A 24125-nucleotide genomic window follows, 5' to 3' on the forward strand; every position below is an offset into this window, starting at 1 on the left:
CAAGTTGATCAATCTTATACTAAAATATTTCTGATTTTAGTACCAAAAAGAGTGCATTAAACTTAATCCTCTATTTGTAATATAGTAATTATGAAAATGTATGATAGAGTCCAGAACCTAATGTTTATGCATACACCAAAGCACAAGACAATACAAACTTCCCATTGTTTACGAGCTTTTCCACCATCCACACATTTATATTAAAAATTTCATTGTAAATATTCATTGGATCAGAAATTGTTATAACCTTGGAACTTCATGTAAGAAAACATTAAATGTAACTCCATGCAATTTAAAGGAAGTTTAATATAAAGAAGGCCCAAATGCTACTTTTTAAAAATTGAACTTTTTTTTACTGCTTATTTTTGTTTATTTATTTATTTAGAGACAGGGTCTCACTCTGTCACTCAGCGTAAAGTCCAGTGACATGATCATGGCTTACTGCAGCCTCAACCTGAGTTCAACAGATCCTCCCATCTCAGCCTTCTGAATAGTTGGGACTACAGTGTGCACCACACCAAGCTCAGCTAATACTGTTTTTTTGTAGAGATGGGGTCTCACCATATTGCCCAGGCCGATCCTGAACTACTAGCCCCAAGTGGTAAATCTTCCTAACTCACCTCCCAATTGTTAGAATTACAGGCTTGAGCTACTGCATCTGACCTTATTTTTTATTTTTAGAGACAAGGTCCCACTCTGTAGCCTACCATGGAGTGCAGTGGTATGAACATAGTTCACTGCAGCCTCAAAATCCTGGGCTCAAATAATCCTCCCGCCTTAGCCTCCAAGTAGCTGAGATTACATTGCAAGCATTGAGTCACCATGCACAACCCCTAAATGACATTTTTGCCATACAAAGAAAAGACTGACTTTATGTATATTTTAAATTGCACAATGGTCTGTATCTATGTTACTTATAAAAAGACTGGGGTTTTTTTCTTTGTTTTTCTATCCTTGTAAACTTTCATAAATTTTCCATCACTCTGTCAAGCTATCAGGGCCATAATTTTACCATTGCTTACCAGAGTACAGATTGATAAAAACACTACTGTGACTGTGTTTTGAATTAGAAAGTGTCATAAATGTAATGTGAATTTAATTTATCACAGTGCTGGGTACTTATAATAAATGGTAACTGTGATTAAGTTTCTTATGAAGATTTTGGAATGATATTTCAACTACATACTAAAAATTTCAAAACTCCTAAATAGTGCACGCTAATTACTGTGGAATAATTAAATCATGCTGTTAGATTTGCTAAAATATGGTAAAAAAAATATGAAAACTCAAAATGACAATGTACAATATCTTCCAATAAATCATGAAAGGTAATCTGTTATATGAGAGAACACACAAAAAAGTTACTTTTGAGAAAAAAATTTAAGTTTAGAGAGTTTGTGGTGGGGTTTTTTTGGGAAAAATTTAATGAGATAATTTAATGAACATTGTTAGTTATCTTAAAAGAATTACTGTTAGCAATAAAAATCCAGCAAAGGCAGTCACATAGACTATTCCTATATACAGAATATAAATCCCTAGAATACAGTATTAAGTGGAAAATTTTTTTATATATTTGTATTTTAATAAAATAACAGCAATATCCTTCTTAAACATGCATTTTTCCACCTAACAGTATCCACTTAGTTAATATAAAATTTGTTCAGGTAGAAACACCAAAACAAAGATACGACCAATACACTTGTGGAATACAATTAAGATATCTCTTCACATTAAACTGCAGGGACCATCTTTGTTTTTCAGATGCCTAGCATAGTGCCTGGCAGACAGCAGATGATCAAAAGATGTTTAATGAATTACTAAGTACAATCTGTTTTGCACATACAGTCAAATTCCAGACAAGTTTGCAAAGGTACATAAGTTGGACATAGGCTTTCTGGCTGACTTCATGGGGGTCCCACTGATGACTAGGAGTAAATCTTCATATCCATAGAAAACTGGAAGGTTGATAATTGTCTGGGTAAGGACCAAAAAAACAAAGTCAGGGAAACATGTCACCTACGTAGTACTTGTTTTATAGAGCTGGTAAAAGCGGCCTAATCATTCCAACAACCTATTGCACCAGTCAGTGAAACAAAATTTAAGTGCATCCTGAACAATTTTTACAAGTATATTTTTAACTGGAACGTGTTTGATCATTGCTTATTCATAATAAATCACTTTTGTCAAACTTTTTCTTGTATAAAGATTAGAAGGGAATATGTTTTACTTGTTCCTATGGGTACTATATTGTTGATAGCATTTAATTTGACTCCTAATTAGAAAAAATGAGAGCCACAGTAGAGATAAAGAAAAAAATTCTCAAGAAAAAATGTTCATGGTAGTGAAAATTGTAGCAAGGGAGGACAAGAAAAGGACAGGAAAGGAATTCCATATATGCAAGTAAAGAAATTCCAATATGCCTAACTTTAACATGGATTATGACAAGCTACCAGTAGGGCCTACTGTGTACCAGACATTGTGCCAAAAGTAGAAGGATGTGTTAACAAAACAAAAATGTTTGTTCTTAGGCAGTTCATAGGGCAAGAGTCACAAGTAAACATTTAGAATAGAAGATGTATTCCATTTATTCTTGTAAATATAGGTCCTCAATACAACAGTAAGTATATTTACTGATTAATTGTAAGTGCAAGGGAAAATATGCATTAGAGAAAGCTGAAATAGCTTCAAAATAGTAATAAGCTACAATAAGTACAATTAACGCTTCTTTAAAAAATTAACAACTAATTATTGAATGTAAGTAGACAAAATAATGGCTTTGAAGTTATTTATCTTAATATTTTTACAATAATATGCTCCCATACGAAACCCTCAAATGCTATACCCAGAACTGTATAAGATAGTTTCATTTCTGACAAAGGAAATGAGGTAGTGCAGCAGAGTGAGCATCAGGAGACCTGAGTTCTCTGGTCCCCACTCTGCCCACTTACAGGCCTTGGAACCTCAGGCAAGTTCAAGTTCTTGGAACTTCAGCAATATGTAGAATTGGATAAGGTGACCTCCACAATATCACCTAGTTGAACTATTACAATCCTGAAGTATCAATAGTTCTTAATACTTAAAAGGGTTTTCTAAACATAAATCATTATTCAACTTAGAGTCTGGAATATTCTAATCATAAAGGATTATGGGGGTGAGGGTGAGGGGTGTGATAAAAAATGTTTTAAAAAAATAAAATAAGTCAAGACATTAAACTCAAGACTAAATTTTTACTCAGCTACCTACTGAGTAACTACCACCCCAGTTATCTACATAATTCGCTTAAAATTAATTTCGTCAAGTAAGTTCTACTGTCTGTCTCTTACCTTTAAGGTTGCTGAGGTTTTAAGGTTGAGAACAAGAAATCTTACAAGGACTTGGAATGGCAATATTGATGTTGGGAGAAAAACTTGAACTTGGCACAAATTGCTGCTTAAGTGCACCAATTACATCTCAGAGAAAGGTATAAAATTGTTCAAATTCATAACAGAAGGGAAATAAGACCATATTGTTTACTGCTACACAGCTTTTTTATTTCGGTATGTAAATGTCTACTTTTGCACACAGTTGATAATTAAAATTTTACAGAACAAGTTTCTACATATGCAATGCTTTACTGTCACTAAAATATGAGTATATTATATCTTAGCTTTAACCATCAAGAAAATAAAAAATTAGAAGTATTATCATGTCTTTATAATATTTATGCCAAATATCCTTCTGGATTTATATTTCTTCAATCCTTTCTAGTTGATCAAATTGCTGTTTTCATATTGCCAGTCTGATCACAAAATTGCTGCTTTACAGAAGAATATTTTTTGCTGACATAAATTATGGGATCAGAGACATCAATGCAGTTACAAAAAAAAGGGTGTGAGGGAGAGAGAGCGAGAGTGAAAGGGAGTGTGTGTATATGCATGTGTGCATCCATCTTCAAGGAAAGAATAAAGAAATGTATATATGAAACAAAATAACACTTTCCAATATAAGCCCTAGTAAAAGGCCTACATCAGAAATATACTTTCTAGCATTTGTGAAATAAAACACAGCACTGAATTTTAAAGCTATGCACTAAGAACATACCACAGAAAAATGAATAGTGATTTTTATCAATATTGTTATTCCATAAACCTAAATCTGGATTTATCTTTCAATTTATAGCTAACTGCAGTTAATATACTAACTATAAGTTCATGATTTCTTTGACTCATGAAACCATATTTTGGAAATTTGTCTCCTTTTACATATAGTGAGCAATTTGGTTCAGTACCACAAGAGAAATTGAGATGAAAAACTCATCTCAATTTACAACAGTAAATAAATAATTCAGTTAAAACTGAAAGTGGTACCAAACCAGCAAACTATTGATGGAGAGGTCTGGCCTTCCATGCAGCCAGAACAACATGAAGTTTTCAGTGGGGATTACTTGTTCAGAGAAGTTACAAAGATTACACAAATACCCAGAGTAATTATAAAATAGCTAATATTCTCATCATATGGAAAATAAGTATCAGGAAGGTATGTGGGAACAGACAATACCAGTGGCATTTAAACTTTAAGCATAATAGAGCTTTAGACTTTATACACTGATATATGAAACAGACATTTAACAAAAAAAGCAATAATGCAAGTCAAAACCTAACCAAAGGCCTCTACCAACTAAAAATTTGAAATTTTCCATGGAAGTCAGACAAAACGAAAAAATGGAAAATGAAACCCCTACAGCACAAACCAATCAAGTCTTCCAACACTAAAGTCAATATCCAAATCTCATACAGGACCAAAAAGGGGAAAACACTCAGGTCTACAAATGGATAAGCTGTTCCAATACAATTCAGATCCCGACATTTTCCCACTCAGAAACAAATGCAGTGGAGCTTTTCCTGGGGAAAGAGAAAAGAGCTCTCCAATGAATTTTTTTTTAAGTGACATCTAGAAAGTGTGCCTCTTTCTGTCTCTTTCCCTGGCGCCTCATTGGAGGAAGGAGGGGGTTGTTTTTGTATTCTCCCCCATTGGAGCAAGACACAATCAGATGTTAGCTGGAGGAGAGAAACCACTTTTGACAACAGCAAATAAAAATAAAAGTGCCCTTCCTCCCCTGACAGGATGGGCACCCACCTCACACACCCCTCCCTACTCCAACCCCTCCTTCATTCCCCCCCCCCAGCACCACCCCCTCCTCACCCCGGAGCTCCACTGCGTATGTGGTTTGGTGCTACTGTTGCCCCGGAGTGAAAGTCAGAGCCAGAAGAAGGCAATGAAGCCCCCACAGACACACTTACCTTTCCTGCCCCCCACTTTTGAGTGCCTTCCCTGGAGCTGTGGAGGATGACACAAAGGGTAATAAAGGGGGGGAGTGGAGGAGGAGGAGGCGAAGGAGGAGGAGGAGAGCTGGGGAAGTGGCTGCTCCTGGGTGTAGTGAGATGTCTCCAGCCAGGGCCAAGCAGCAGCAGTAGCAGCAGCAGCAGTAGCAGCAGCAGCAGCAACAACAGCAGCAGCAGCAGCAGCAGCAGCAGCAAAGGGTCTGTGTTGCTAAGAGGCTTTTGGTTTCTTTCTCTCCTCCTCTCACGGCCAAAGAGGAGGGTGGAGGGGGCTCGGGAGGGAGGCGAGTTGGAGGGGTGAGGGTGTAGGAGTCGTGGATGGGGATTTTCGAAGAAGAAGAAACTCCTTCTTCTCTCTCAGGCTCAATCCCCCTCTCAGGGCTCAGGGCTGGAGGGTGGGGGAAGGAACTCAGCCACCTTCCCCCCACCCCCCTCAATTCAAGGTTGAAGTGGGGTAGAATTAGTGTCCTGTCCCTTTAAAAATAGAAATAAAAGGTGCCCCCCCTCTGCCACTGCCTCTCTCTTCATCATCAGCTGCTGCTGCTGCTGGGGTCTCTCTGCTTGGGGGGAAGGGGGGGTTCGGGTAGAAGAGACGGGAGGCACTCACTGCGCATGTCCCTCTCTGACGGGTGGCTGGTTGGTTGAAGGCAGGAGGAGGGGGAGGGGAGGAAATGAGATATTTTCCCAGAAGGCGCTGAGGCGATTGCGACCCGGAAGACATTGTAGAAGGGGGTACAGGGGCGGGGGCGGGGGCGGGGAGGAGGAGGAAGTCGCTACGCTTTTAACACCCCCAGCTCCCTCCTCCTTTCTAAGGGAAAGTGGAGGAACGGAAGTGGGCGTGGACAGAGACGAAAGGAGGTCACGTGTTTGGGCGGGAGAGGGGCGGGGTGGGAGAGGTGGTGCGTGCGCTGGGCATGCCGGGAGTGGTTGTGTACCGTCGGCAACATCAGGTGAATCCTAGCAGAGGACGTGGCCAGGCGATCGGGTAAAGCGATTCCTGCAGGCGTTGGTTCCGCTCTTTGCCCTGGTAAATGCAGGCTTTTATGCGAGAGTTAACGGTGGGGTAAACTTGCCATAAACGAAGGCCAAGGGCGTCGGTGGCGAAAGGTGAATCGAAAGGGGGAGGATGGAAGGCTGGGGAGATTGGGAATTGGGAAGGGGCCAGGCTTGTGTAGGCCGGGAAGGCCAGGACCAAGCGAGCTCTGTCTGGTGGCCTCCCCTTGAGCTTGCCAACGAATCCTTCACAAGTGCAGGGAGTCCTGAGACTAGCTCTGCATCGGGGTGGTAGGTGAGAAGCGTGACGTTCCGGTGTAAGAGAGCACGGAATTGTGAAGCCAGCAGCTGACCCTCATGACTGCAGAACGGGGGACCTCTATCCGGGGACAGAGACAAGTCCTCTGTATGAATTTTGACCAGATGTATCAGTCGCGTTGCTTATATTGGATATTGCGGCCTTCATGCCTTACCTCTCAACCCTCCCTGGTATTCTGGAGTGGCTTTGGGGAAGCAGGCAGGGAAGACTTGAGTGGAGCTTCCTTCCATCTCTTCCGTTGTTGCTGCAACACAAAGCCTTTGCTTTTTCTCAAAGGGGTGTGGGATTGTGTAGTCCTTAATGTTGAGTTTTACGATTGATGAATAGAAGAGGCGTGTTCAAAGTTTCCCCTTATACTGTAAATGAGAGTTTTAAAAGGACTGTTTCCTCTTAAGTTTCTTTGGTTACTATCCTTAGCTTTTGAGCCTTTGCTTTGCCAAATGTTAGCTGTTTTTGCTGAAAATAATGAGATTCTATAATAAAATTAGAATTAACTCAAAATGTTTAACAACGGATTTATAAATTTACGCTAGTAAGGCTTTTATAGTAAAATAGTACTGGTTCTTTTTCACATAGTTTTCACACAATCTTAATGTAAATCATTACAGTCTCAGTTGTTTTGTAAAGGTATTCTGAAGGAATATTATTGTACTTTCTTTTAAAACAAAGAATCTAAAATTCTTCCTGTTTATTATGTTGGTATTTAATTCTGTGGTGTAGGTTCTTTAGGGGTGCACTATCAGTTAAAGGTACTAATTTTCCACGTTTTACTTTCCGTAAGTTTTGGCAGTGGACCCAATTTATGCATCATTGCTTAACGCTTACTAGCTTCTGTGTTGTGTACCGAAATCATGTCTGATGGAATCAAAATTAGACTCCTGTGCTTTAAAATTTTCTTTATAGTGTAACCAAATGTCTGCCACTTTGTAATTAAAAAAAAATACAGCAAGGCAATGTCTGATATATGAAAGAGACATTTAACAATTAGATACAATTTTAAATCTTTTGTATTTTTTTCTGTATATTTAGTATTTAAGCATACAAACATCAATACATAGTATAATGAATATAAAGTGAATTCCTTGTAACCACAGTCAAGAACCTAAGAAGCTCCCCTCTTCAGTCTATTCCTGATGTCATCCCCTTCCTCAGTTCTTTCAGAGTTTAACAACTTACTGATTTTTTTTTTTTTTTAATTCACTATTGTTGCCTAGGCTGGAGTGCAATGGCGCGATCTTAGCTCACCGCAACTTCTGCCTTCCTGTTCAAGCGATTCTCCTGCCTCACTCAGCCACCCGAGTAGCTAGGATTGCAGGCATGCACCACCATGCCCGGCTAATTTTGTATTTTTAGTAGAAACGGGGTTTCTCCATGTTGGTTAGGCTGGTCTTGAGCTCCCGACCTCAGGTGATCCGCCTGCCTCGGCCTCCCAAAGTGCCGGGATTACAGGCGTGAGGCACCGTGCCCGGTCCAGTATCCTGATTTTAATGGCAATTATTTACTGCTTTCTTTCTTAGTATTTCTTAACCACCTATGTCAGCATTTAGATTCATTTAGCCTGTTTTTTAATTGTATGTAAGTGGATTATATGTTACGTATTAAGTATCTTTTTCTCTCATGCAGCTAAGATTTAAATAGTACATTTAGTTCTTCTATTGCAATATAGTAATATCTGTAGTATAGTTCTTATATTGCAATATAGTAAAATCTATAGTATAGTAAGTATAGTATAAAAAGTCTTAATGGAAATGAGCCACAGTTTAACTAGTCTAATATTAATAAACATTTGGATTGTGTTCCATTTTTGGCAATTATGAATAATGCTATTATGAATGTTCTTGTACATGTATTTTTATGCACATTATCATGTATTTTTGTAGAGTATGTATGTTTATCTTCAACTTCACTAGTATGCTTTTTCCAAAGTCGATGCACTACTGTATACTACAATAGCAGTATATGGTAGATCCCTTTATTTTTACTGTCTCACGAAGAGTTATTTTTATTTTTCCCAACTTGATAAATGTGGCTTTATCTTACTGTTGTTTTAATTTACCCTGCCCAGGATACTAAAGAGTTTCAACACTTTTTCAAAAACTTACCAGCTATTTGGATTTCCTCTTTCTAGAATTGTCTTTTTAATTTTTACGTCTTTTGTGCATTGTCTTTTTAAATCTTTGGTGGGGTTATTTTTTAATCTTCTGTCTGTGCTATTCAGCATAGTAGCTACTACCTGTGTGTGTCTTTTGAGCACGTGAAATGTGGCTAGTGTGACTGAGGAACTGAATTTTTACTTTTATTTAGTATTCAATGAAGTTTAAAAACTGACACTTGATTTGGTTATTGTAAAACCTGTATGTTTGGAACAACTGAGACACATAAACGTTTCTTAACCACAAATTATTTTTACTTTTGGAGACTTTTTTTTCTTCCTGGAGATGGAGTCTCACTCTGTCACCCAGGCTAGATTACAGTAGCACGATCTTGGCTCACTGCAACTTCCGCCGCCCGAGTTCAAATGATTCTTTTGCCTCAGCCTGCCGAGTAGCTGGGATTTCAGGCATGTGCCACCACGCCTGGCTAATGTTTTTATTTTTAGTAGAGGTGAAGTTTCACCATTTTGGCTAGGCCGATCTTGAAATACTGACCTCAAGTGATCTACTTGCCTTGGCCGCCCAAAGTGCTGGGGTTACAGGTATGAGCCACTGTACCCAGCATTAACTGTAAATTATATAAAAATGTAGATCCAGTATTTTTATGGCAGTTTTAATTGAGCATCTACATTGTGATATTCTATAAAGACCAGATTTCAAAGACAGTATGAAAACAATGTAAAATACCTCAGTTTTTTATTATGATTACATGTTGGAATTATAATTAATTTCACCTTGTTTTAGTGTCAACACTAGAAAATTTTAAATTACTTATGTCACTTTTACTGTATTTCTGGTGGACAGTACTTTTAGCTAGATGTCCCTATGTGTTTACCACTTCTTAATTTCTTCCTGCATCTCTGACTTTTCTTTTGGCATCTTTTAACTTTTGCTTTAGCACACTGAGTAGTATAATGCAGACATTCTGATTCTCTTAAGTTTTTTGCTTTGTCTTAATTTTTTGTTTTGCCTTTTATCTTGAAAAATGTTTTGGGGATATTGTAGATTTGTGGTTATTTGTTTTACTTAAACCTTGAAGGTAACATCCCACTGCTTTTGGCTTTCATTACTGATTTTGAGAAATCAGCTGTCAATCTACTAGGTTCATGCAAAAGGAATTGTGGTTTTGGACCGTGAATTTTAAATCATTATAACTAGGCTCAAATGTGTCTTTATTAATCAGAATAGGAATCATTACAATCAACACATTTTTGCCAATGAGAAATAAGGTTGTTTATTCCTATAAGAATCCTTGCTTCAGGATTTCACAAAACTCTCAGAAAGCATTTTACTGCATCCTGCTGGTTGTGGAAGCATTTTCCCTTAAAAAAGTTATAGAGAAGCTGGAAGAAGCAGTGGTCAGTTGATGAGAAGTCAGGTGATATGGTGGATGAGGCAAAACTTCATAGCCCAATTCATTCAACTTTTGAAGTGTTGGTTGTGCAATGTGCAGTTGGGCATTATTGTGGAGAAGGATTGGGTCCTTTCAGCTGACCCATGCTGGCTGCAGGCATACAGTTTTAAGTGTATTTCATCAATTTGCTGAGGATACTTCTCAGATATAATGGTTTCTCCAGGATGCAGAAAGCTGCAGTGGATCAGACCACCAGACAGTGACCATGACCTTTTTTTGGTTCAATTTTGGCTTTGTGAAATGCTTTGGAGCTTCTTCTCTGTCCAGCCACTGAGCTAGTCATTGCTGGTTGTCATATAAAATCTATGTTTTGTCACACCTCACAGTCTGATTGAGAAATGGTTCATTGTTGTGAAGAATGAGAGAAGACAACGCTTCAAAAGAGCAGTTTTTACAATTTTTGCTCAGCTCGTGAGGCACCCACTTACCAAGCTTTTTCACCTTTCCAGTTTGTTTCAAATGCTGAGCAGCTGTAGAATGGTCGACATTGAGTTCTTAGGCTGAGTTCTTCAGCAACTTCTTGTGTAGTTGTAAGAGGCTCAAACTTCAACGATTGCTCTCAGTAGGTTGTTGTCAACTTCCAATGGCCAGCCACTACGCTCCTTATCCTCAAGGATCTCATATCCTTTGTAAAACTTCTTGAACCACCACTGCACTGTATGTTCATTAGCAGGTCCTGGGCCAAATGCATTGTTGATGTTGCTAGTTGTCTCTGCTGCTTTATGACCCATTTTGAACTTGAATAAGAAAATTACTTAAATTTGCTTTTTGTGTAACCTCATTTCCATGGTCTAAAATAAATATAAATAAAAATAGCAAATAAGTGATTAGAAAAAAAAAAAAAAAGCAAGAAATGCCCATTAAAATGATGTATAACATAACCACATTTATTTAAGAATGTATTCCAGTATCAAATGGCAAATTCCAACAATGCAACAACCACAATTAATTTTTTACCCACCTAATAATTCTTACTGCTTTGAAGGAAATCTTTCAGAATTTTTTTGGGGGGGTTAATAAATTTTCTGCTGTTTCACTCTGATGCTTTTGTGTAGAATTCTGTTTTTCTTTCTTTCTTTGTTTGAGATGGAGTCTTGCTCTGTCACCCAGGCTGGAGTGCAGTGGCCCCATCTCGGCTCGCTGCAACCTCTGCCTCCCGGGTTCAAGGGATTCTTCTGCCTCAGCCTTCCAAGTAGCGGAAACTACAGGCACGCGCCACCAAGCCCAGCTAACTTTTGTTTTTTAGTAGAGATAGAGTTTCACCACATTGGCCAGGCTGGTCTCTAACTCCTGACCTTGTGATCTACCAGCCTCGGCCTCCCAAAGTGCCGGGATTACAGGTGTGAGCCACTGTGTCCGGCCCTTTTTATTTTTTTCCTAGTCAAGTGTGGTTCTGGGGGTAGAGACAATATTAAATCATCGTGCGGAATTCTTTATTTTGCCTTGTGTTCATTGAGATTTTTAAATCAGTGCATCAGTATCTTTTTAAAGATATTGGTGATATTCTTACTTTCTATAGTTGCTTCTTAGTGTCTGCCGGAGATTGGTTTCAGAACCCTGTGCAGATATGACAATCCACAGGCAGCTCAAATTCCTTATATAGAATGCCATCATATTTGCATACAGCCTACACACATCCTCCCACGTATTTTAAATAATCTCTAGATTACTTATGGTACCTACTACAATGTAGATGCTATGTAAATAATTGTTTTACTGTCTTGGTTTTTTTAAATTTCTGTTATTTTTTGTTGTATTTTTAAAACTATACATTTTTTTTAAACCCTTGGTTGAGGGAATCTGTGGCTGTGAACGGCTGATTGTATTCATAGTTCATTTGTTGTTTGTTACAGATAATTCCAGTTTCTAAATTTTCTGTGTCTGTGTCTGCTGGCTCATGATATTTTTTTCTTGTGTGCCTTGATTACTAGTTGCATTTAAAAAGTTATAGGAAAAGAAGAATGCTAGAATATTAGTGTCTTTCTTAAGAAGGTGTATTTTTCTAGGAAAGATCTCTAGGGGTGCTGTCGGTCCCAAGTCACTTTATTCATGTTCAAAAGTTGGGACTCCTTCCGTTATACACATGACATTGAGCAAGACTTTAAGACCATGAATTCTTCTTTCCTTCAATTTTCTCTTATCCTAATGATATTGTCCTTAAACTATAAATGCAAATTGGATGGCTTATCTGAGTCCCCAGCTTTGGTCGGCCCTGTGCTTTTATTTTTATCTTTTATTTTTAATATTATTTAAAAAAACAACAACAACAAGGTCTCACTGTATTGTGCACGATGATCCTGAGCCCCTGGGCTCAAGCAGTTCTCCTGCCTGGGCCTCTCAAAGTGCTGGGATTACAGGCGTGCGCCACCTCACCCAGCCTTGTATTTTGATGTTTTACCACAGTCCAACACATCTTCCATTAGCTTAGCCTTTTTTTCAGCCTTTTCTTCTAGATAGGAAAACGTCCTAAGCACAAAAGTTACTGGGTGTATGGTTTACTTCTGATTTACTTTCACATGGAATTTGGTATGTAATTTCACATTACCTTATTTCATTCATTTTTTTTTTAGTTTTTTTGTTGGCCTCAGCAGAAAGGTTTGTCCTGTCTGCCACTACCATAAATAAAACCCTAATTATCTTTCTTTTTTATTTTTCAGATTTGATTTTAAGATATTTATGCTTTGAGCCAAAAATTTTTTTTGAAGCTTCCATATATGCATGAGAACATGTGATACTTGCCAAAATGCCTGGCTTATTTCCCTTAACATAATGTCTGCCAGTTACATCTGTGTAGTTAAAAATGACAGGATTTCAATCTTTTTAATGGCTGAATAACATTCCATTGTGTATGTGTAGCACATGTCTTTATCCATCCATTGATTTACAGTTAGGTTGATTCTATATCCTGGCTATTGTGTATCGTGCTGCATTTAACACGGGAGTACAGATACCTCTTTTATATACTGATTTCCTTTCTTTGGGATATATACTCAGTAGTGGGATTGCTGAATTGTAGTTCTATTTGTTGTGTTTTTAGGAAGTTCCATGCTGTTCTCTCTTGTGACTGTGCCAGTTTACATCTCCACCAACAGTGTACAGGGGTCCCCATTCACCACATTCTCACCAGCATCTACTATTGATTGTCTTTTTGATAAAAGCCATTTGAACTGGGGTGAGGTGATACCTCATTGTAGTTTTGATTTGTATTTCTCTGATGATAAATAAGGTGGAGCATTTTTTATAGACCTCTTTGCCATTTGTATTTCTTCTTGAGAAACGTCTCCTCAGATCTTTTGCCCATTTTAAAATCAGATTGTTTTTTTCCTATTGAGTCATTTGAGACTCATTTATTCTGGTATTAATCCTTTGTCAGATAGTGGTTTGAAATCTTTTCTCCCATTCTGCATGTTATATCTTCACTTTATTGTTTTCACTGCTGTGCAGAAACTTTTTGGCTTGGAGTGATGCCATTTGTTGATATTTTATTTTATTTTGCTTCAGTTGCTTGTGTTTTTGAGGTCTTATTTAAGAAATCTTTGCCTAAACGAGTATCCTAGAGTTTTTGCCCAGCGGTTTCCTCTAGTAGTTTCATAGATTTAAGTCTTTAATGCATTTTTCTTTGGTTTTTATATATGGCAAGAGTTAGGTCTACTTTTGTTCTTCTGAATATATCATCCGGTTTTCTCAACACCATTTATTGAAGAGACTGTTCTTTCCTCAATGAGTGTTTTTGTCATCTTGCTAAAAAAACTAATTGGCTTTAAATACATGGATAAATTTCTGGGCTCCATTCTGTTGTTCTGTGTGTCTGTTTTTATGCCAGTACCATGCTATTTTGGTTACTACAGCTTCGTAGTATATTTTGAGGTCTGGTAGTGTGATACTCTACCAGTTACCAGCTTTGTTTTTGGTCAGGATTGTTTTGTTTATATGGAGTCTTTTGTGTTTCCATACAATTTCAGTATTTTTTTTTTCTGTTTCTGTGAAGATTGTCATTGCTGTTTATAGAGATTGCTTCGAATATATAGATTGTGTTGGGTAGTATTGTTATTTTAACAATATTAATTTTTTTCAACCCATGAGCATAGGATGTCTTTTCATTTGTTTGTATTCTCTTATATTAATTTCATCAGTGTTTTACAGTTTGCCTTGTAGTTCGTTAAGTTTATTCCTAGGTATTTAAAATTATTTGTAGCTATTGTAAATAGGATCACCTTCTTGATTTCTTTTTCAGATAGGTTGTCACTGTTGGCATAGAGAATTCTGTGGATTTTTGTATGTTGATTTCATATACTGCAATGTTACTGAATTTGTTTATTCGTTCTAATAGTCATTTGTTGGAGTCTTTAGGTTTTCTAAACATAAGATCACATCAGCTGCAAACAATGATAATTTTACTTCTTCCTTTCCAATTTGGATGTCCTTTATTTATTCTCTTATCTGTTTACTCTGGCTAGGACTTGTATTACTGTCTTGAATGATAGTAGTGAAAATGCGCACCCTTATCTTCTTCTAGATCTTAGAAGAAAGGCTTTCAGCTTTTCCCCCATTCAGTCTGATACTAACTGTGGGTTTGTGTTATCTGGCCTTATCATGTTGAGGTATGACTCTTTTGTCCCTAGTTTGCTAAGAGTTTTTATCATGAAGGGTTACCGAATTTTATCAAAAAATTTTTTTGGCATCTATTGAAATGATCATACACTTTTTGTTCTTATTCTGTTGATATGATATATCATATTGTTTGATTTACATTGCGTTGAACCATCCTTGCATCCCTGGGATGAATCCCACTTGATTATGACAATCTTTTTAATTCATTGTTGAATTTGGTTTGATATATTTTGTTGAGGATTTTTATATCTATTTTCATGACAGATACTGGCCTATAGTTTCTTTTTGTTGCTGTTGTATCTTTGTCTGGTTTTGGTATCAGAATAAATCTGGGGCCAGGCATGGTGGCTAATGCCTGTAATCCTAGCACTTTGGGAGACTGAGGTGGGCAGATCACCTAAGGCCAGGAATTTGAGACCAGCCTGGCCAACATGGTGAAACCCCTGTCTACTAAAAATATGAAAATTAGCTGGGCGTAGTGGCTCATGCCTGTAATCCCAGCTACTCAGGATGCTGAGTCGAGAATCACTTGAACCCAGGAGGCAGAGGTTGCAGTGAGCCAAGATCACACCATTGTACTCCAGCCTGGGCAACAGAGTGAGATTCTGTCTCAGAAGAAAAAAAACCAAAAAGATTAAATCTGGTCTCATAAAATGAGTTTGGAGATCCTCCATGATTTCTGGGAATGATTTGAGTAGGATTGATGTTCTTTAAATGTTTGGTAGAATTCAGAGACTAAGTCATGAAGTCCTGGCCTTTTCTGTGATGGGGGACTTTTTATTATTGTTTCTATCTTGTTACTTACTATTGGTCTATTTAGATTTTGGTTTTTTTAATGGTTCGTTCTTGGTAGGCTATATGTATCCAGGAATTTATTCATTTCTTCTGGGTTTTCCAATTTATTGGCATATTGTTGTTCAAGATTGTCTCCAGTGATGCTTTGAATTTTTGTGATGTCAGTTGTAATGTCTCCTTTTTTGTCTCTGATTTTATTTGGATCTTTTTTTTTTCTTTGTTTGAATCTTCTTTCCAAACAACCCTTTTCATTTCATCCATCTCTTCTATTTTTTTCTTTTAGTCTCAATTTTATTTGTTTTTTATTATTTATTTTCTTGTTTTCTTCATTATTTATTTTCTTAATTTGGGGCTTGGCATTCTCTTGCTTTTCTAGTTCTTTAAGATACATTACTAGGTTGTTTATTTTTTAGTTTTCTACTTTTTGATTTACACATTTATTGCCGTAAACATTCCCTCTAATATTAATTTTAACTGTATCTCACAGGTTTTAGTAGGTTGTGTTTCCATTTTCATTTGTTTCCAGAAATTTTTTAATTTTCTTCTTAATTACTTCATTGGTTGTTCAGGTACGTATTGTTTAATTCTTATGTGTTTGTATAGTTTCCAAAGTTCCACCTGTTATTTATTCCTACTTTTATTTCATTGTGGTTAGAAAAGATACTTGATAATTTTTATCAGACTTGTTTTGTGGCCTGACTTGATGGGGCTCTTTTTGGTTTTCTGTTTGCATGAAATATCTCTTTCGATCTTCTGGTCTATCTATATTTTTATAAATGAAGTGAGTTTCTTATATGTAGCAGATAGTAGGGCCTTGTTTTGTATAGCCCTTCAGCTCCTCTGTATCTTTTGATTGGAGAATTTAGGATCCATCCTTGAGAAGTGTTTCATGTGCTGAAGAGAAGAATGTGTATTCTGAAGCTGTTGGATGACAGCTTCTGTCAGTGGCTGTTAGGTCCATTTAATCTATTAGTGCAGAAAACATTCATTGTTTCTTTCTTGATTTTTCTGTCTAGATGACCTGTCCAATGGTGAAAGTGGACTGTTGAAGTCTCAAGTCATTACTGTATTGGGTTCTGCCTCCTTAACTCTAATTAACTTGGCTTTATATATCTGGGTGCTTCTGTGTTGGATAGATATGTATTTATAATTTTTATATCCTCTTGCTGAATTAAAACCTTTTATATTATATAATAACCCTTCTCTCTTTTCACAGTTTTTGTGTTGAAGTCTATTTTATCTAAAAATGAATACAAAGCTACTTGAACTTTTTTTGCATTTCTACTTGCATGTAGTATCTTTTTCCATCTTTTTGTTTTTAATCTATGTTTTCATAGTGAAGATTTAGTCCATTTACATTCAGTATTATTATTGATAGGTAAGGACTTACTACTGCCTTTTTGTTGTTCTGGTTGTTCTCTTGGGCTTCTTCCCCTTTCTATTTACTTGTCTTCTTTTGTGCTAAAGTTATTTTTTGGTAGTATATTTTAATTTCTTTTTTTTTTTTTTTTNTTTTTTCCTTGAGACAGAGTTTTGCTCTTGTTGCCCAGGCTGGAGTGCAATGGCACAATCTTGGCTCACTGCAACTTCTGCCTCCTGAGTTCAAGAGATTCTCTTGCCTCAGCCTCCTGAATAGCTGGGATTATAGGCATGCGCCGCCACATCCAGATAATTTTGTATTTTTAGTAGAGACGGGTTTTCTCCATGTTGATCAGTCTGGTCAGGAACTCCCAACCTCAGGTGATCCTCCCTCCTTGGCTTCCCAAAGTGCTGGGATTACAGGCATGAACCACTGCGCCCAGCCTAATTTCTATTAGAGGTTTTTGTTTTGTTATTACTGCGAGGTTAGCAAATAACAACTTATAGCCAGTTTTTTGCAACTGATGACAACTCTGATTGCAAAGAAAATAAAAAATACAACCACAGAGAAAACTAAAAACCTGTATATTTTTACTCCATCCTTTTACTTTCTGACTTTTGTCTATATATTTTTATATTTTAAGTTTTGGAGTAGTTTTTTTTTTTTTTTTTTTTTTTTTTTTTTTTTTTTTTTTTTTTTTTATTATTTTTTATAGATTTGTCTTTTAATCTTCCTACTAAAGATATGAGCGGTTAGGGTAGTCTGTGTTTATCTGTGCACTTACTTTTACCAGTGAGTTTTACACCTTCAGATGATTTCTTGTTGCTTGTTAATGTCCTTTTCTTTCAGATTGAAAAATTTCCCTTTAACATTTTTTGAAGATGGGTCTGGTGTTGATGAAATCCGTCAACTTTTATTAGTCTAGGCAAGCCTTCATGTCTCCCTCATATTTCAAGGATAATTTCCATGGATGTATTAGGTTGGTACAAAAGTTATCGTGGTTTTTGCCAGTAAAAGTAATTGCAAAAACTGTGGTTACTTTTGCCCCAACCTAATAACATTCTACTCTCTTCTGGCCTGCAGAGTTTCAGCTGAAGTTTGTCAGCCTACTCTTTTCTGGCCTGTAGGGTTTCTACTAAAGTTTGCTGCCAGATGTAGTACAACTCCTTTATATAGTTACTTCTTTTCTTCGGCCATTTTAAGCATCCTTTCTTTGTCTTTGACCTTTGAGACTTACCTTTATCTCCCTTAAGGTAATCTTATTTGGGTTGAATCTATTTGGTGTCCTTTGACTTTCCTTTACCTGTATATTCATATCTTTAAGTTTGAAAAGTACTTTGCTATTATTTCTTTGAGTAAACTTTCTACCTCAGTCTCTTTCTTTACATCCTCTTTAAGGCCAATAACTCTTAGATTATGCCTTTGGGGTGCTATTTTCAGATCCTGTAGGCATACTTCATTCTTTTTTATTATTTTTCCTCCTGACTGTATTTTCCTATAACCTGTCTTCAAGCTCACTAATTCATTCTTTTGCTGTTGAGAGGTTGATGGAATTTCAGCTTGTCGAATTTTCCAGCTTCAGAATTTCTGCTTGATTTTTATTATTTCAGTGACTTTGTTAAATTTCTCTGATATAATCCTGAATTTCTAATCTCTTTTATATTGAATTTCATTGAGCTTTCTCAAGACTGCTATTTTGAAGTTCCCATCTGAAAGGTCACATATCTTTATTGCTCCAAGATTGGTCTGTTTTCCTACATGTTCTTGATCATTGTGGATGTTCATTGATGTCTAGGCATCAAAGAGCTAGACTTCACAGTTTAGGTTTGTTTATTCCTGTCTCTCTCCAGGGTTCTTTCCAAGAAATCAAAGCAGATTGAGTGTTGTGACCTAAGCCTATAGTCACTGCAACCGTTTTGGCATTAAGGAGCATCTGATGCACAGGAACGCTGTGACTCTTGCAGACTCCTACGTACACAGTCTTCATGGACTTGGGAAATAATTGGGAGAATTCCCTGGATTACTAGGCAGAGTCTCATGCTCTCTACCTTTCCTTTCCTTCAGTCCGGAGCCTTTCTTTGTACTGGCCTGCCCATTGTTGGAGGGGGTTGACACAGGCACTCCTGTAGCCACCACAGTTGGAACTGTGCTGAGTTGCATCTGAAGCCTTGCAGACCAGCACAGTATTGGGGCTCACCCAAGGGCCACAACCAATCCTGTGTGACTGCCACTGGCTGTTATTCAAGGCCAAATGCCACTTTAGTCAGCAGGTGGTGAATTCTTCCAAGACTGAATCCATCCCATCAGGGCAGCCATTCCCTTCTAGCCCAGGATGAATCTGTAAATGCCATCCGGGAGCAAAAGCTTGCTATCAAAACCTTCAGAAATCTCTCTTTTGCTTTATTTTACTATGACTGAGCCTATACTCAGGTTGCAAGACAAAGTTCCCTGTACTATTCCTTCTCCCCCGTAAGCTGAAGGAGTTGGAGAGGGTTGACTCAGGGATTTCCTTGTCTGCCACAGGTGGTGTTACACTGGGTTTTATCTCATTTCCATTACCTCCAAGACCAGTGCAAAACCAAGGCTTGCCAAAGGATGCAGTCCTTGTGGCCTCACTGTTACTCATATTTATTCTAGGCCCTAGATCACTTAGTCATAATGTGATGAAGGCCAACTACTTCTCCTAGGGTAGAAGATTTCTGTCTGGCATAGGACTGATCTAAATGCTCCGTCTGTAGGCACTAGCAGAATGCCCTGTGTTGTGTTCTGCTGTTACAGAGCAGCACTGAGTTCCAATGCAAAGTCCCAGACTTACTTTCACTCTCTCTCCCAAGCACACAGATTCTATCTCAGTGCTGTGCTGCCTGGGGTTGGAGGAGGGGTGGTATAGTCAGCGCAAGACTGTCTTTCCTACCTTCTTCAATGCCTCTGTCCTTGATATTATGTTAAAACCAGGTGCTATGATTGCTCACCTGATTTTGTTTTTTTTTGTTTGTTTGTTTGTTTATTTGTTTTGAGGCAGGGTCTTACTCTGTCACCCAGGCTGGAGTGCAGTAGCATGATCTCAACTCATTGCAGCCTGGACTGCCCTCCTGGGCTCAAGCGATCCTCCTAACTCAGCCTCCTGAGTAGCTGGGATTACAGGAGCATACCACCATGCACGGCTAATTTTTGTACTTTTTGTAGAGACAGGATTTAATCATGTTGCCCAGGCTTGTCTTGAACTGAGCTAAAATGATCCACTTGCCTCAACCTTCCAAGTGCTGGGATTATGGGCATGTACCACTGCGCCCAGCTAATTCGCTGATTCTTATGAAGGCATTTTTTTTGCATGGATAATTTTTCAGTTTGGTGTTCCTGCTGAGGGATGATTCCTGGAGATTCTCTTCATCCATCTTGCTCTGCCTCCTCTGCAAGAAAAAAGAGATCTATTTTAATTTTTTTTTGTAATTAAACTTTAAGTTCCAAGATACATGTGCAGAACATGCAGGTTTGTTACATAAGTATATGTGTGCCATGGTGGTTTGCTGCATCCATTAACCTGTCATCTATATTAGGTATTTCTACTAATACTATCCTTTCCCTAGCCCTGCACCCACCAACAGGCCCCAGTGTGTGATGTTCCCCTCCCTGTGTTCATGTGTTCTCATTGTTCAACTCTCACAAGTGAGAACATGCAGTGTTTGATTTTCTATTCCTGTGTTAGTTTGCTGAGACTGATGGTTTCTGTTTTCATCCATTTCCCTGCAAAGGACACAAACTCATTCTTTTTTATGGCTGCATAGTATTCCATGGTGTATATGTGCCACATTTTCTGTATCCAGTCTATCACTGATGGGCATTTGGGCTGGTTCCAAATCTTTGCTATTGTGAACAGTGCTGCAGTAAACATATGTGTGTGTGTCTTTAGAGTAGAATGATTTATAATCCTTTCGGTGTATATGCAGTAATGGAATTACTGGGTCAAATGGTAGTGCTGGTTCTAGATCCTTGAGGAATCACCACACTGTCTTCCACAATGGTTTAACTAATTTACACTCCCATCCTTTCCAGCATCTGTTGTTTCCTGACTTTTTAATGATTACCATTCTAACTGGCATGAGATGGTATCTCATTGTGGTTTTGTGCATTTGTCTAATGACCGGTCATGATGAGCTTTTTTTCATATGTCTGTTGGCCACATAAGTAAATGTCTTCTTTGAGAAGTGTCTGTTCATATCCTCTGCCCACTTTTTGATCAGATTTTTTTTTTCTTGTAAATTTGCTTAAGTTCTTTGTAGATTCTGGATATTAAGCCTTTGTCAGATGGATGATCGCAAAAATTTTCTCCCATTCTGTAGGTTGCCTATTCACTCTGATGATAGTTTCTTTTGCTGTGCAGAAGCTCTTTACTTTGATTAGATCCCATTTGTCAATTTTGGCTTCCATTGGAATTGATTTTGGTGTTTTAGTCATGAAGTCTTTGCTATGTCCTGAATGGTATTGCCTAAGTTTTCTTCTAGGGTTTTTATGGTTTTAGATCCTACATTTAAGTCTTTAATCCAACTTGAGTTAATTTTTGTATAAGGTGTAAGGAAGGGATCCAGTGTCTGTTTTCTGCATATGGCTAGCCAATTTTCCCAATACCATTTATTAACTTTATTAAAGGGAATCCCTTCCCCATTGCTTGTTTTTGTCAGGTTTGTCAAAGATCAAATAGTTGCAGATGTGTGGCATTATTTCTGAGGTCTTTGTTCTGTTCCATTGGTCTGTATATCTGTTTTGGTACCAGTACCATGCTGTTTTGGTTACTGTAGTCTTGTAGTATAGTTTGAAGTCAGGTAGCATGATGCCTCCAGCTTTGTTCTTTTTGCTTAGAATTGTCTTGGCTATACAGGCTCTTTTTTTAGTTCTATATGAAATTTAAAGTAGGTTTTTTCTAATTCTGTGAAGAAAGTCAATGGTAGCTTCATAGGGATAGCATTGAATCTATAAGTTACTTTGGGCAGTATGGCCATTTTCATGATACCCTTCCTATCCATGAGCATGGAATGTTTTTCCATATTTTTGTGTCCACTCTTATTTCCTTGAGCAGTGATTTATAGTTCTTTTTGAAGAGGTCCTTCACATCCCTTGTAAGTTGTATTCCTAGGTATTTCATTCTCTTTATAGCAGTTGCTAATGGGAGTTCACTCATGACTTGGCTCTCTGTTTGTCTATTATTGGTGTGTAAGAATGTTTGTGACTTTTGTAGATTAATTTTTGTATCCCGAGAGTTTGCTGAAGTTGCTTATCAGCTTAAGAAGACTGGGCTGAGACAATGGGGTTTTCTAAATATACAGTCATGTCATCTGCAAATAGTTTGACTTCCTCTCTTCTTATTTAAATAAACCTCATTTCTTTCTCTTGCCTGATTGCCCTGGCCAGAACTTCCAATATTATGTTGAATAGGAATGGTGAGAGAGGGCATCCTTCTCTTGTGCTAGTTCTCAAAGGGAATGCTTCCAGCTTTTGCCCATTTAAGATGATATTGGCTGTGGGTTTCTCATAAATAGCTCTTATTATTTTGAGATCCATTCCATCAATACCTAGTTTACTCAGAGTTATTAGCCTGAAGGAGTGTTGAATTTTAGCAAAGGGTTTTCTGCATCTATTGAGATAATTGTGGTTTTGTCATGATTCTGTTTATCTGATGAATTACATTTACTGATTTATATATGTTGAACCAGCCTTGCATACCAGGGATGAAGCTGACTTGATCATGGTGGGTAAGCTTTTTGATGTGCCACCAGATTCGATTTGCCTGTATTTGAGGATTTTCGCATGGATGTTTATCAGGGATATTGACCTGAAATCTTTTTTTGTTGTGTCTCTGCCAGGTTTTGGTATTGGGACGATGCTGGACTCATAAAATGAATTAGGGAGGAGTCCCTCTTTTTCTATTGTTAGGAATAGTTTCAGAAGGAATGGTATCAGCTCCTCTTTTGTACTTCTGGTAGAATTTGCCTATGAATCCATCTGGTCCTGGGATGTTGTTGGTTAGTAGGCTATTATTTACTGCCTCAATTTCAAAACTTGTTATTGGTCTATTCAGAGATTTGACTTCTTGGTTTAGTCTTGGTGTGTGTATGTATGTAGAAATGTATCCATTTCTTCTAGATTTTCTCATTTATTTGCATAGAGGTGTTTATAGTATTCTCTGATGGTAGTTTGTATATCTCTGGGATCAGTGGTGATATCCCCTGTATCATATTGTATTGTGTCTATTTGATTCATCTCTCATTTCTTTATTAGTCTGGTTAGAGGTCTATCTATTTTGTTAATCTTCTCAGAAAATCACCTCCTGGATTCATTGTGTTTTTTTGAAGAGTTTTTCATTTCTCTAACTCCTTCAGTTCTGCTCTGTTCTTAGCTATTTCTTGTCTTCTGCTAGCTTTTGAATTTATTTGCTCTTGCTTCTCTAGTTTTTTTTTAAATGTGATGTTAGGGTGTTGACTTTAGATCTTTCCTGCTTTCTCCTATGGGCTTTTAGTGCTATAAATTTCTCTCTAAACACTGCTTTAGCTGTGCCCTGGAGATTCTGGTATGTTTTGTCTTTGTTCTTATTGGTTTCAAAGAACTTAATTATTTCTGTCTTAATTTTGTTACTTACCCAGTAGTCATTCAGGAGCAGGCTATTCAGTTTCCATATACTTGTGTGTTTTTGATTGAGTTTCTTAATCCTGAGTTCTAATTTGATTGCACTGTGGTCTGAGAGACTGTTTGCTATAATTTGTATTCTTTGGCATTTGCTGAGGAATGTTTTATTTCCAACTATCTGGTCAATTTTAGAATAAGTGCAATGTGCTGCTGAGAAGAATGCATATTCTGTTGATTTGGGGTGGAGAGCTCTGTAGATGTCTATTAGGTCTGCTTGATCCAGGGCTGATCAAGTCCTGAATATCCTTATTTTCTGTCTCTTTGATCTTCTTAGATTGACAGTGGGCTGTTAAGGTCTCCCACTGTTTTTGTATGGGAGTCTGTGTCTCTTGGTAGGTCTCTAAAAACTTGCTTTATGAATCTGGGTGCTCCTGTGTTGGGTACATATATATTTAGGATAGTTAGCTCTTCTTGTTGCTTTGGTCCCTTTAGCATTATGTAATGCCCTTCTTTGTCTTTTTTGATCTTTGTTGGTTTAAAGTCT

At 37.6% G+C, this 24125-nt stretch overlaps 2 protein-coding genes across 14 annotated transcripts in view; one reads left to right on the forward strand and one right to left on the reverse strand.

The window, feature by feature from the left end:
* MBD5 (methyl-CpG binding domain protein 5) overlaps window positions 1–6023 on the reverse strand; it is a 486298-nt gene extending 480275 nt beyond the window's left edge. For 2 of the 4 annotated variants that reach the window (XM_017523149.2, XM_017523150.2), the window contains exon 1: window positions 5280–5919. The gene's annotated coding sequence lies outside the window, so the exon portion shown is untranslated. The other 2 variants (XM_017523152.2, XM_037736599.1) reach the window with 2 other exon arrangements.
* ORC4 (origin recognition complex subunit 4) overlaps window positions 5315–24125 on the forward strand; it is a 69801-nt gene continuing 50990 nt past the window's right edge. For 2 of the 10 annotated variants that reach the window (XM_017523156.2, XM_017523162.2), the window contains exon 1: window positions 6074–6345. The gene's annotated coding sequence lies outside the window, so the exon portion shown is untranslated. Of the gene's footprint in view, window positions 5338–6073; window positions 6426–24125 lie in introns of those variants that run through there. The other 8 variants (XM_037736601.1, XM_037736603.1, XM_017523164.2 and 5 more) reach the window with 8 other exon arrangements.

This window comes from Cebus imitator, unplaced genomic scaffold (assembly GCF_001604975.1).
Source record: "Cebus imitator isolate Cc_AM_T3 unplaced genomic scaffold, Cebus_imitator-1.0 Scaffold27, whole genome shotgun sequence".
NCBI classification, from domain to species: Eukaryota; Metazoa; Chordata; class Mammalia; order Primates; family Cebidae; genus Cebus; species Cebus imitator.